The sequence below is a fragment of the Heptranchias perlo genome, chromosome 25 (assembly GCF_035084215.1).
Source record: "Heptranchias perlo isolate sHepPer1 chromosome 25, sHepPer1.hap1, whole genome shotgun sequence".
NCBI classification, from domain to species: Eukaryota; Metazoa; Chordata; class Chondrichthyes; order Hexanchiformes; family Hexanchidae; genus Heptranchias; species Heptranchias perlo.
Window position 1 is genome coordinate 21,419,778 of NC_090349.1, and position 13,413 is coordinate 21,433,190.

Below are 13,413 nucleotides of genomic sequence, written 5' to 3' on the forward strand. Positions count from 1 at the left end.
GCAATGACTTACCATAAATCAGATGGAAGTCTTAGGCTAAATGAGCTTGAAACAAAAAATCACTAGTGGTCGATAGTATTTATCCCAGAGTGCTGAAAGAGACTAGGGAGCAGATTTGTGAAGCACTGATATCATTATCAGGGAATCACTGGACACTGGGGAGATACCAGTACACTGGAAACAGGCCACTCTAGTGCTCATGTTCAAAAAGGGGTTAAAACTGATACAGGAAACTACTGAGCCATTAGTCTTACCTCCATTCCGTGTAAAATAACAGAATCAATGAGTAAACTTGAGGAGTATCTATATAATAATAACTTAGTTAACAGTAGCCAACGTGGATTTAGATGGGGAAGATCATGCCTGACTAATCTCCTTGACTTTGAGGAAATAACATCCCAAATGGACTGTAAAAAGCCATATGACACAGAGTAACTAGACTTACAAAAGGCATTTGACAAATGCACTCATTAATCAAACTTAAATCTGTGGGGATTCAGGATAAATCTTAGGAATGGATAAGAAACTAGCTGAAACAATGACTACTTATTAGGGGAATTATGTCAGGGTGGAAAGGAAGTACTGAGTGCTATGCCCTAGGGCTCTGTATTAGGACATCTTTTTACCATTTATATAATGGACTTGACGCAGAACTCAATGCAAAGTGGTCCTATTTGCTTATGTACTAAACTAAGCGGGGCAGCTGAATTGGAGGAAGCAGTTCAGAAACTAAAGAGTTGGACAAAATTCATATGTGGACAGATCAATGGTGAATGCAATTTAATGCAAATAGATTCAAAATATTGCACATATGATGGGAGAACAAGCAACACACATACTCCATGTATGATGTTGAAATAGCTAAAGATGAAGTGAAAAGACACCAAGACTGAACACTAAACTATTTGAATAGACTATTTCATAGAATCAGAGAATGGTTACAGCACAGAAGGAGGCCATCGAGTCCGTGCCGGCTCTTTGTAAGAGCAATCCAGTTAGTCCCATTCCCCTGCTCTTTCCCTGTAGCCCTGCAAATTTTTTCCCTTCAAGTATTTATTCAAATTTCTTTTTGAAAGCCACGATTGAATCTGTTTCCACCACCCTTTCAGGCAGCACATTCCAGATCATAACTACTTACTAAGTAAAAATGTTTTTCCTCATGTCACTTTTGGTTCTTTTGCCAATCACCTTAAATCTGCGTCCTCTGGTTTTTGACTCTTCTGCCAGTAGGAACAGTTTCCCTTTATTTACTTTATCTAAACCCTTCATGATTTTGAACATTCCTATCAAATCTTCTCTTAACCTTCTCTGCTCTAAGGAGAACAACCCCAGCTTCTCCAGTCTATCCACGTAACTGAAGTCCCTCATCCCTGGAACCATTCTAGTAAATCTTTTCTGCACCCTCTCCAAGGCTTTCATATCCTTCCTAAAGTGCCCAGAATTGGACACAATACCAGCTGTGGTCAAAACAATGTCTTATAAAGGTTCAATGTAGCTTCCTGTCTTTTGTACTCTATGCTTCTATTTATAAAGCCCAGGATCCCATTTGCTTTTTTAACCACTTTCTCAACCTGTCCTGCCACCTTCAAAGATTTGTGCACATATACCACTGGTCTCTCTGTTCCTGCACCCCATTTAGAATTATACCATTTAGTTTATATTGCCTCTCATTCTGCCAAAATGTATCACTTCACACTTCTCTGTGTTAAATTTCATCTGCCATTTGTCTGCCCATTCCACCAGCCTGTCTATGTCCTCCTGAAGTCTATTACTATCCTCCACACTGTTTACTACACTTCCAAGTTTTGTGTCATCTGCAAGTTTTGAAATTGTGCCCTATACACCCAAGTCCAAGTCATTAATATATATCAAAATAAGCAGTGGGCCTGGTACCGACCCCTGGGGAACACGACTGTATATCTTCCTCTAGTACTAAAAACAACCATTCACCACTACTCTCTATTTCCTGTCACTTAGCCGCTTTTGTATCTATGCTGCCACTGCCCCTTTTTTTCCATGGGCTTCAATTTTGCTGACAAGCCTATTATGTGGCACTTTATCAAACACCTTTTGAAAGTCCACATCAACCACATTGCCCTCATCAATCTTCTCTGTTACCTCATCAAAAAACTCAATCAAGTTAGTTAAACACGATTTGCCTTTAACAAATCCTTGCTGGCTTTCCTTTATTAATCTACACTTGTCCAAGTGACTATTAATTTTGTCCCAGAATATCGTTTTTAAAAGCTTCCCAACCACCGAGGTTAAACTGACTGGCCTGTAGTTGCCGGGTTTATCCTTATACCCTTTTCTAAACAAGGGTGTATCATTTGCAATTCTCCAGTCATCTGGCACCACCCCCATATCTAAGGAGGATTGGAAGATTATGGCTAGCACCTCTTCAATTTCCATCCTTACGTGAATTAGATAGGTCTGGAGGTATGAGTATAAGATATGTAAGCATAGAACATAGGAGTATTTTCTTTTCACAGAGAATCATCGACCTCTGGAACAAGCTGCTTCCTGCAGTAAGTGCATATTTGCTGCAAATGTTCAGAAGGTGGCTGGATGGGTTCATGACTGAGGCTGATATCACAGTGTACAAAAGGTAACTGAGTTGTTGGGTGATATGCCCAATGGTCACTGTGGTCTTCTGAACTTGTTTTGATTACCTTCAATTTCCTAGAATTCTTTTCCCCTGAATTGGGTTAAAGTTCTTTTTTCTAGTTTCTTGCCTCTCCCAGGATATTACATGGCTGCTGGTCGATGGGAAAACTGAGGGGTCATAATGCCTAATTGCATTATGACTGTGTGGGACAGGCTCGATGGACCAACTGGTCTTTTCTGGTCTGTCTTGTTTGAATGTCCAACCAATACAGGGCAGCAATTAACAAAGCCAATAGGATGTTGAACTATGTAGCCAAAACAGTTGAATTTAAGCCAGAAGAAGTCAAACTGTACACTGCTCTACCTAGACTGCACCTTGAATACTGTAGCCAGTTCTGGTCACCAAGACACAAAGGAGACATTCAAGTACTGGAGGCAGTGCAGAGAAGAGTTAAGAGGCTGATCCATGGTGTCAGGGCCCTGAGTTATGAGGAAAAACTAAAGACTAGCTTTAGGACTGATATCAGAAAGTTCTTCATTCAGAAAGTGATCAAAACTTGGAATGGATGTCCCAGTAGAATGGTGGTGGTGAAAATATTTAAGAAACAACTGGAAGCTGCAATAGGGTAACTGGAGTGTCTATTGACGCCACTGTATCAGCAAATGAGTTGGAAGTGGAGCGGGACTTACGGCAGGACTTACAGCAAACAGTGTATTTTACAGCAAACAAAATCTATTTACTCAACAATCAGCAAAGCAAATTTCTATTTACAGAGTCTATTTATAGAGTCTATTTCAAAAGAGTCTCTAGGAACTGCAGCAAACAGAACTTATGACCGAAACTGCAACAATTCCTCCTGATAAAAGCAGGGTGATTTCTCCAGCAAAATGCAATGAGTGGAGAATAATTACATAATACAAATTTTGTGTGTAAAATCAATCCCAGTCACTTACAGCAGTGCGGTCTCCAGGTGTGATTGATGGGGGAATTACCCAATCATCTCCATTCTGGCTGGGAATAGTGGTGTCACTATATGCAGCCATAACTGGAGGTTGCTTCTGGATGGATGAAATACAATGGACCAAATGGTCTTCCTCATCTATAATTATCTTGTGATCTTGTGAACTGGCAGGGGCACCTTATTCCCCTCCCTACAATTTTTTATTACCTCCTTTTCCTCCCCCACTCCAAATGCCAGAATTTCTCCCGTTGTTCCTTCCCTCAACTTTGTATACCTGGTTGCACCTCTGTACATGGAAACTTATCACCTTGCATGAAAGTGTCCAAACCAAGTGTTGCAAATTTTCTGGGTATATATTATATATTCTCTAATGTTTGGTGTCATTGGTCACTTACCTCATGAATCTTACAATCTGGATTTACTGCCCGATGTCTAGTTAAACGATAGCCTGATCCAGGGATCATAACAATAGACCCCTCATTGTTCATATTATGATTCAGTAGCAGTTTGTACCTTGATGGTAGAATAGTTTTCATTTATGTCGCCCTAGCAGGGGACTTAGCTGAACAAATAATATAGGTGCCATAATCAGGGAAGGGGTGGCATTTTGTTCACAATGAGAGGGGAGGTGGCATTTCGTTCCCATCGAGGGGGGAGGTGGCATTTTTTTCATGGTGGTAACTTTGATTGGAAGCTTGGTGAGTCAATCCTCTACACATTGAGCTGAGGGAGGCGGTCAGAGAACAGTCTTTGTGTTCTCTCTCTCACTATCTGAGAGAAAGGCATTCCGGAATAGTCAAAGACATATTCTCTAGCAACAAGTGTGGGTTGGTCAGAAACACATATATGGGCTTGAGTATGGTAGAGTGAACCCATACTGTTTGAAAACAAAACTTAGTGTCAGTCAGTTTGGGGATAGCTAACTTATAGGTGAGTTGGTGAGTTTAGCTTATAGTGGAGGCAGAATTGTATATTTTGTTGTTTTGTGGTATGAGGAGAAGTGTGCAACAGATGTATCTCACTAAAAAATTGTATTCTGTTCATTCATGTATTGTTGGTTTACAATCAGCCTCATCTCTTTTCAATCTGCCTTCCAACAAGACAGAAAATATGACATGACAATGACTTCCCATCATCTCAAAGCTTATGTAACATGCAAAAGTACACAATTTTATGGCACTTTCACTTTGGGCCCCACCTAATCATATTATGCAACATTATAAATGGCTTTTGTATCTCTGGGAATTAATCCTTTATAAGCTGAACCTGACTGTATTTCAATAACGTAATAACATAAATGTAATTAAAATTTCTTCCAGGTCAAGTAGATAAAAGCCCTAAAGTGTTACATCAGGCTACAGAGAAACACACAAAGGTAGAATTTCTATATTCCAAATGGAATGCACACTGACTCCCTGTACCTAAGTCGAGAGATTAGGAACAAGTTGGCAAGAGTTAAGCCTTAAAGACCTCCAAGGATTCTAAATTTAGCCAGTTAAAACGGCATAGTTTATGAATACAGAGCCTGGTAAAATACCTGCCGTTTGTCCAGCCATAAGTTTTTTTTTAATTCATTCATGGGATGTGGGCGTCGCTGGCAAGGCCAGCATTTATTGCTCATCCCTAATTGCACTCGAGAAGGTGGTGGTGAGCTTCCTTCTTGAACCGCTGCAGTCCGTGTGGTGAAGGTACTCCCACAGTGCTGTTAGGAGGGAGTTCCTGGATTTAGACCCAGCAGCGATGAAGGAACGATGATATATTTCCAACTCAGGATGGTGTGTGACTTGGAGGGGAACATGCAGGTGGTGATGTTCACTTGCACCTGCTGCCCCTGTCGTTCTATGTGGTAGAGGTCGCGGGTTTGGGAGGTGCTGTTGAAGAAGCATTGGCTAGTTGCTGCAGTGCATCTTGTAGATGGTACACACTGCAGCCGCGGTGCGCTGGTGGTGGAGGGAGTGGATGTTTAAGGTTATGGAAGGGGTGCCAATCAAGTGGGCTGCTTTGTCCTGGGTGGTGTGGAACTTCTTGAGTATTGTTGGAGCTGCACTCATCCAGGCAAGTGGAGAGTATTCCATCACACTCCTGACTTGTGCCTTGTAGATGGTGGAAAGGCTTTCGGGAGTCAGGAGGTGAGTCACTCGCCGCAGAATATCCAACCTCTGACCTGCTCTTGTAGCCACAGTATTTATGTTGTTGATCCAGTTAAGTTTCTGGTCAATGGTGACCCCCAGGATGTTGATGGTGGGGGATTCGGTGATGGTAATGCTGTTGAATGTCAAGGGGAGGTGGTTAGACTCTCTCTTGTTGGAGATGGTCATTGCCTGGCACTTGTCTGGCGCGAATGTCACTTGCCACTTATCAGCCCAATCCTGGATGTTATTCAGGTCTTCGTGCATGCGGGCACAGACTGCTTCATTATCTGAGGGGTTGCGAATGGAACTGAACACTGTGCAATCATCAGTGAACATCCCAACTTCTGACCTTATGATGGAGGGAAGGTCATTGATGAAGCAGCTGAAGATGGTTGGGCCTAGGACACTGCCCTGAGGAACTCCTGCAGCAATGTCCTGGGGCTGAGATGATTGTCCTCCAACAACCACTACCATCTTCCTTTGTGCTAGGTACGACTCCAGCCACTGGAGAGTTTTCCTCCTGATTCCCATTGACTTTAATTTTATGAGGGCTACTTGATGCCACACTCGGTCAAATGCTGCCTTGATGTCACGGACAGTCACTCTCACCTCACCTCTGGATTTCAGCTCTTTTGTCCATGTTTGGACCAAGGCTGAAATGAGGTCTGGAACCGAGTGGTCCTGGCGGAATCCAAACTGAGCATCGGTGAGCAGGTTATTGGTGAGTAAGTGCCGCTTGATAGCACTGTCGACGACACCTTCCATCACTTTGCTGATGATTGAGAGTAGACTGATGGGGCGGTAATTGGCCGGATTGGATTTGTCCTGCTTTTTTATGGACAGGACATACCTGGGCAATTTTCCACATTGTCGGGAGATGCCAGTGTTGTAGCTGTAATGGAACAGCTTGGCTAGAGGCGCGGCTAGTTCTGGAGCACAAGTCCTCAGCGCTACAGCGGGATGTTATCGGGCCCCATAGCCTTTGCTGTATCCAGTGCACTCAGCCATTTCTTGATATCACATGAAGTGAATCGAATTGGCTGAAGACTAGCTTTTGTGATGGTGGGGATCTCGGGAGTTGGCTGAGATGGATCATCCACTCAGCACTTCTGGCTGAAGATGGTAAAAAAGAAAAAGATCTTGTATTTATATAACTCCTTTCACGACCTCAGGATGTCCCAAAGTGCTTTACAGCCAATGAAGTACTTTTGAAGTATACTCACTATTGTAATGTGGGAACCCGATCTGTTCGGACATTGGCTTGCAGGGTGATTAGGAGATGAATGGGACAAATTTCAAGTACCATTAATGAGTCAGGCTGGCTGACTAATCATCAGCAATGCACTGGAGTACTGCAGATGAAATCACAATAAAATCTTTATTGGGTGTACATAGAAAAAATATTTTAACAAATTTTATCCATGCAAGGTGGAAGCACCTATGTGGCATTGCTTGTGGTGTGCCAACTATCTGAATGTTCTAAGTATCCAAGTCCAATTTTTAAAAATTCATTCATTCATGGGATGTGGGCATCGCTGGCAAGGCCAGCATTTATTGCCCATCCCTAATTGTCCTTGAGAAGGTGGTGGTGAGACGCGTTCTTGAACCGCTGCAGTCCGTGTGGTGAAGGTACTCCCACAGTGCTGTTAGGAAGGGAGTTCCAGGATTTTGACCCAGCGAAAATGAAGGAACGGTGATGGACTTCCAAGTCAGGATGGTGTGTGACTTGGAGGGGAGCATGCAGGTGATGTTGTTCCCATGTGCATGATGCCCTTGTCCTTCTGGGTGGTAGAGGTCGCTAGTTTGGGAGGTGCTGTCGAACAAACCTTGGCGAGTTGCTGCAGTGCATCCTGTGGATGGTACACACTGCAGCCACGGTGCACTGGTGGTGAAGGGAGTGAATGTTTAGGGTGGTGGATGGGGTGCCAATCAAGCGGGCTGCTTTGTACTGGATGGTGTCGAGCTTCTTGAGTGTTGTTGGAGCTGCATTCATCCAGGCAAGTGGAGAGTAGTCCATCACACTCCTGACTTGTGCCTTGTAGGTGGTGGAAAGGCTTTGGGGGAGTTAGGAGGTGAGTCACTCGCCACAGAATACCCAGCCTCTAATCCGCTCTTGTAGCCGCAGTATTTATGTTCAAGAAGGCGGTTCACCACCACCTTCTCAAGGGCAATTAGGGTTGGGCAATAAATGCTGGCCTCGCCAGCGATGCCCACATCCCATGAACGAATAAAAAAAATGTGTCTGGTCCAGTTTAGTTTCATATATCATATATCAAGCTTGCTTGTTGTCAACTGCTTAATGCTGGTTCTCAAGTGAGGAGCTTTGACAGAAAAGCTTGGCACCTGTGAGCCTGACTCCCCCTTCAAAGTGAACAGTAAGCTGTTGTGTTAGTCAGAGATCTCCCTCCCTGTAATCATTTTCCCTTTTAGCTATAAATTCACCTCGTAGTTTATTCTGGATCTTGCACATGGGCCAAATGAAATCCTTCTGATGTGTGCTAAATTGTCACAATTGGGTAGGCGATGACGTGGTATCAGTGCCTGTATGTAACTACCTTTCAGAAGACCATGAGAAGGGGTTGTGCTGATTTGTACTCCAATTTTCCTTTCTTGGGAGAAGTAGTTTATCTCTGTTTAATGGCTGGTGGAGATTGAGAATTGGTAGATAATACCTTTGGGACTGCCAGATGGACTACAGTGGTCTTAACAAGTCCTAATTTTGGCATCCCAACAGGGACTGGGATTGGAAATCAAGCAGAGTTGAAAACTGAACTTGCGCCTTACCATTAGGTGCTGCACTGCCCCACCTGGGGATTTTTAAGATCATTTGCCAATGTTGAGGAGGAGAGAGACACTAGCCTTGGAAAATTCTGGCCTGAGATAAGTAGTCAGTCAGGAAAATGGAGAAAAATGTTTTTTTCTTCTGGTAAATTTTATGTAGCAAAACTGATTCATACAATCAGCCATTATCTAATTAATTAGCGGAACAGGCTCGAAGGGTTGAATGGCCTACTCCTGTTCCTATGTTCTTAATCAGAAATTCCTACATTCATTATTTAAGTGCAATACTGAGGAAGTGAAGAAGATTAGAGCTCCTAAACCGTTATATATGAATATTGAAAGGCATAGGGAATGCAAATAAGTATGTTGAACTTACTTCTATGAACTTCAAATTGTTCATTGGATACAATTTACTAGCCTTTTAGAGTCTGATCTTTTTTTCACAGGCGTGATGCAAGACGAAGCGTACCAAGGTGAAGAGAGAATAACACCAAATGATTTAGTTGAGAAAAATAATAAACAACCCAAAAGTTTTATGATGGGATTAGTAAGCAAGAAGAAGAGAAAATGAAGGCAAGATACATTTGAAAACCCACACCCCAAGACAGTTCTTTTCAGATTAACTCTTCCTAGCCATTGATTCAAATTTCCTATTAGTCACCTAGGAATAATTCAGCAGAGTATGAAATCAAAATGTGAAAGGTCACAATGTGATACAGGTTGTGTCAGAATGCTGCTATACAAGACTATCACTAGTTCAGATTCAAAATGATTTACTGAACTAGTATGTGATTCAAAAAACTTTGGTCAGAATGATAAATGAACAGCTTATTGAAATTCAACAACCAGTGATGTTCAATGAAATTCATCAAATATTTACTGTTTGTTTGACTATGAACATTGAATAGACATTGTATATCGTTAGAGAATGTCATTAGGAAGTTAAACTACTTATTGCTTAAATTATACAAAGCTCAGTGTTGAGCAGAATGTTTTGAATTTCAATGCATTGTTCACGCGGTCTATGAAACATGTTACTTGATGTTTACAGGAGAAACAATAAACTAAGAATATAAATTGAAGTGGCAGCCATTTATCATTTAAAAGCTTATCATAACATAAGTCATCTGGAACTGTGCAGTGCAGTGGATTAGCACAGTATTCTTTCACATCTGGGACCTGGATTTGCATTCAGTCTAGATTAATGGGATGAGAGTCAGCCCTCTTTGTTAGCTGAAAGACTTTAAAGTTTGGGCAATCTCCACCCTAAGTGGGTGTATAGTCCAGATTATAAAGCACAATTCAGTACAAATTGAAAATCGTAGTGTTCACAAGGATGGATAGTGAGAGAAATAGAACATTTCATACTGGTGAAATAGGACATTGGAGTGAAGCTCTCATTTTGTATCTAGCTAATATTGTACAGAATGTGGGAGTGCTAATAGTTAAAGTATGTTCCATTCCCCAGTCTTAATGAGCTATTTACCTTTATTTGAATCTGTTTTGCAATGACTAATTAACAGTGGTACATTTTCCAAATTATGTAAAACAATACTTTTCTAAGCCACTAGAGGAAGCAAACATTAGTTTCTATATTCTGAAAAGGTAACTTTCAATTGGGAATGAACAAGTATTCGGCCTACTGATAATTCAAAGTTGGTTGTTGCGTTATAAAATTGAATTATCCAATAATTTGAATTAAGTAAAATAAAAAAATACCCAGCAGAATGGAAATTTATTGAGAATTTATAGTTTCTATTCTGCTATATAGATAGGGGTGTAGTCCTGATTTCAACTTATGCCATGGAAAATTGATGCGTGGAGGTTGGTATAGTTAGGGGTTTCGGGAATGGGGGGAATCAAATAGGCAATCTCCCTATGCAACTTGCATATACTTTCTAGTTAGCTTGCTGTACACTGGTACTGGTGGATTCACTGATTTTATGGTGTTACAGTATAATACTGTGATCTTGGGGTGAAAATTGTGGCAGGACCTTTTTTCATATTTGTCTTCAGCATGTGGGCAATGCTACCAAGGTTTTGTGTTAGTCGGGAGAGGGGAAGGTTTGCAAAATGGCAAGATGTTTCTTGAGGGGTGATCTGGGATTTTGAGGTGTACAGTGAGGTATAAAAATCTGCAAATTCTTTGCGATTTGGGTGGGATCAGAGGTCATTTGGCCCTCCGCTTTCCTAATTGATTTAGCAGTTCTGTTTTGTGAGGCAGTCACAGAATGTGATGTTAGAAATTTTACCAGCTGCTGTTGCAAGGGTTACACTAGGCATTTCCCCATCTGCTGCCACAGAGTGCATGTTAGGAATGTTCCCTTGTTCATAGTAGTTAGCCCTGGTGGGTCGGGAGACTTTTTTTGTTCCCACTGATAACAGGCCTTTGAGCTCACTTCTGGTGTATATGGAGGCTTGCTCATTGCTTTCTGATTGCTGTCTTTTGCACTGAGTTTCCAGCTCCATTATCCTTTGCTCCTCAATAGAGGAGAAGGCAATGAAATGGCCATGAGGTCTGCCTTGATGATTTTCCAGAGTAAAGTAAGAGATTCATATTGCATGTTTCAGAATGGAGCTGTTAAGTAAGAATTTAAACATTCACGGTTTGCATTTAACCAAAATGTGCAATTTTTCGTCTAAAATTAATTTATTAATACTCCCATATTGTTGTACTAGATGCCTAGTTGACAAAATGCAATTGATAATTTCATCCAGTTGCAGTTTCTACTTTAATAATTGTTAATGTTGTGTGGCAATTAGAAATACTTCATCAGAAATGTTGTAAAATAGGATGTTTGCAACCTTCAATGTTTTCATTTTTTACTTTTTTATTTGTTAGGTAGCACAACAACAACTTGCGTTTATAAAGTGCCTTTAACATAGAAAAGCCTCCCAAAGGCAGTTCACAGAGGCGTAATCAGAAAAAATGGATGCCAAGCCAAAGAAGGAAATATTAGGAGGGGTGACCAAAAGCTTGGCCGAAGAGATGGTTTTTAAGGAGGGTCTTAAAGGAGAAGAGAGCGGTAGCAAGGCAGAAAGAGAATTCCGGAGCATGGGGCCTAGACAACTGAAGGCATGGTCGCCAATGGTGGGAGGAGGGGAGGGGGGATGTACAAGAGACCAAAGTCGGAGGATCATGTTGTTATGGGGAGGGGTTGTAGGGCTGGAGGAGGTTACAGAGATAGGGAAGGGCAAGACCATGAATGGATTTAAACACAAGGATTAGAATTTAAATTGGAGGCATTGGGTGACCGGGAGCCAATGTAGGTCAGTGAGGACAGGGGTGATGGTTGAGCAGGACTTGATGCAGGATAAGATACAGGCAGCAGAGTTTTGGATGAGCTGAAGTTTGCAGAGCGTGCAGGATGGGAGGCCGAACGAAAGAGCATTGGAATATTCGAGTCTGGAGATTACAAAGCCAAGGATGAGATATTTAGCAGCTGATGGGCTGAGGTAGGGATGGATGCGAGCAATGTTATGGAGCTGGAAGTATGGAGTCTTTATGATGGAGAGGATATGGGCAAATAATATTTTCCAATAAAGACTTACACAGGAAAAATGGGCAATGGTACTGGCTTCTTATTATTTTCCCTTCCTGCCTATTGCATGCCTGTGACCCGGCTCCTCCCTAATTTACTGCTTTTAATTCCCACTCCCACCCTCATTCATTTCATACCCCTCACATCAATTATATTTGTGATGCCCTCTTGCCTTTGGGTAACCCATTTTGACTCCCTCATGTGTGTCTCCTGCCCAGCGATGTGCTTTGGTAAAACAACAATTGGCTGTTAGGTGGTTCTTCTTTACCCAAAGAACAGTGGACATATGGAACAGGTTGCTGGCTCATGTGTTGAATACTGATTCACTGTATTCCTTAAAGCAAGAGCTGGACATGTTTCTGACTGTGGTGGAGATCACCATGTATAAGAGCTAGGTATCCTGTAATGTAAAGAAAGGCCAATGTGATCTCCTGGACTGGTTTCGATCATCTAAGGGGGTTGGAGTGGAATATTCTAGTTTTTTTTCCCCCAATTGGCCATGGTTTTAAAATCTGTTTTTTTGCCTCTCCCAGGAGGCATGGCTCTGGCGGGTGGGGAGTGTATGTATTGTGATGCATAAGGCAGGCTGGATGGATCAGTACTTCTTTTCCTGTCTGTCATTTTTGTATGTTCGTATTAATATGTTTGATATTTGTTTCAGTCACTTAGATTATGATATTTGTAGATTTAATTATGTTAGAGGATGTATTTATTTATGATTTGATGTATATATTCCACAAAATTAATAATGTTCTTGAAATGTTGAGGTCAAGCATTCATAGATTCATTAAGTATATAGTACATGCAATAGTACTTAAGCATATACTGTACTTAAAATAGTACTTGCAACCACACACCGGGCGATGTAGGTTGGGGACTCTCACGCATTACAGTTCTGAGCTCAATATTCAGCTTGACTGAATCCCTGGAATCCAAATTCTCATTACATTCCACCACTTTTGTACCTTTTGCTTATCCCTACTACATTGCCATCCACATCATCTCCCATTGCTTGATTATACAAAAAGTTAAAAACAACTCCATATATAAACAACTTATACCTTATCAATAACTCAGTTTAATAAGCTAAGTTCATCACCAACAAGCTCTTTTCCCATTGGGCTAATGAGATCAGTATAACTCAATGTTCTGTTATCTCATCATAAACTTCTCTATTGTTAAATATAATTGCTATCCCATCAAATGGAACTACTAATTCTAAGTCTGTCTTTGATTCTGTATCGTTCAGCAATTGTCCCTGAATCTAAACTCTAATGAAAAAGATAATTTTTTACTCAGATACTTTATCCTTGCAATGATACAAAGTTGAAACTGGCATGTCTTTAATTAACTGCCTGTGCTGTAAGGGTTAGTCTCAGTTAAAAAGTT